Source organism: Mus pahari, chromosome 9, assembly GCF_900095145.1.
Source record: "Mus pahari chromosome 9, PAHARI_EIJ_v1.1, whole genome shotgun sequence".
Taxonomy (NCBI): Eukaryota; Metazoa; Chordata; class Mammalia; order Rodentia; family Muridae; genus Mus; species Mus pahari.
This window is the reverse complement of record NC_034598.1, coordinates 56196779-56197812: the sequence shown is the minus strand read 5'-3', so window position 1 is coordinate 56197812 and position 1034 is coordinate 56196779.

The window sequence follows — 1034 nt, the reverse complement described above, 5'->3', positions numbered from 1 at the left end:
ATACTCACACACACACTCACACACACATACACTCACACACTCACACACTCACACACACATACACTCACACACACACACACACCATGGCACTTGTGCTTGTATATGGCCATAACAAGGGGGAGGGAGTAAAAAAAGAAACTGACTCCTAAAATGAGCACGTAAGAAATTTTAAAAAGCGCTTTAAGCTGGGAAAGGAAGCACAGTGAAAGTTCTAGAAATAATATATTTATTCTATATGTTTTATAGAAGAACTACCTTCCATAAACTTTCCTTCCATGGGACCCAAAACACCTGAAGTTTGGTCAGACTTGGTTTATTGCACAGCAGCCCTTCAGCTGGAAACAATCTCCCTTCTGCTAGAATCTCCGAGGCTATCTGGAGTATTGGGTCTTTTCACCCCTTCTATTGGGAGAAATTTCCTTTTCTTGCCTGTTACTAGACTGGATGGTCTCTGAGGGCAGGAACCCTGTGTTTCTACATTCTAGAAATCCTCTGACTCTTTGCTGCTTCGCTCACCAGAAACAGGTGGTTCAAATTTTCATTAAATGAGAAGCCACTCTAACTAAACAAAGAGTGGTACTCACTCTTTGGATCTGCTGCACAGGTCCATCCCTCTTTGTAGTGTGGAGGGCTGGATACTTGCCCAGAAAGGATACCAAGATCTAAGAAGCCCGTGACATTCCTCTGGGGACTTTGTTCTTGGCTGTGATAGCTGTAAACCCAGTTCTTTCGGTTCCTCTCCGATTATCTTGGTCGTTAATTTCCCAGCCTAAATTGCCACAATTATTTGTGTCAAATGATGCGAATTAACAAAGTTTTGAATTTGGGGATGCAGTTCTAGAAGATGGGATTTAAACTACCAGTTTGTTAGAATGTCATGTGTGATTTCAAACAGGCATTTATGAAAAAAGTACAACTCTTCTGGAAAAAGTTATCAACAAACTTCCACTCTGAAGTTAAAAAGAAAAAAACCTAGTAGCTGAATTCGCGCTGCTGGGAGAGAGGAGAGGGGAAATGTGTGTGGGGGGGGGGGG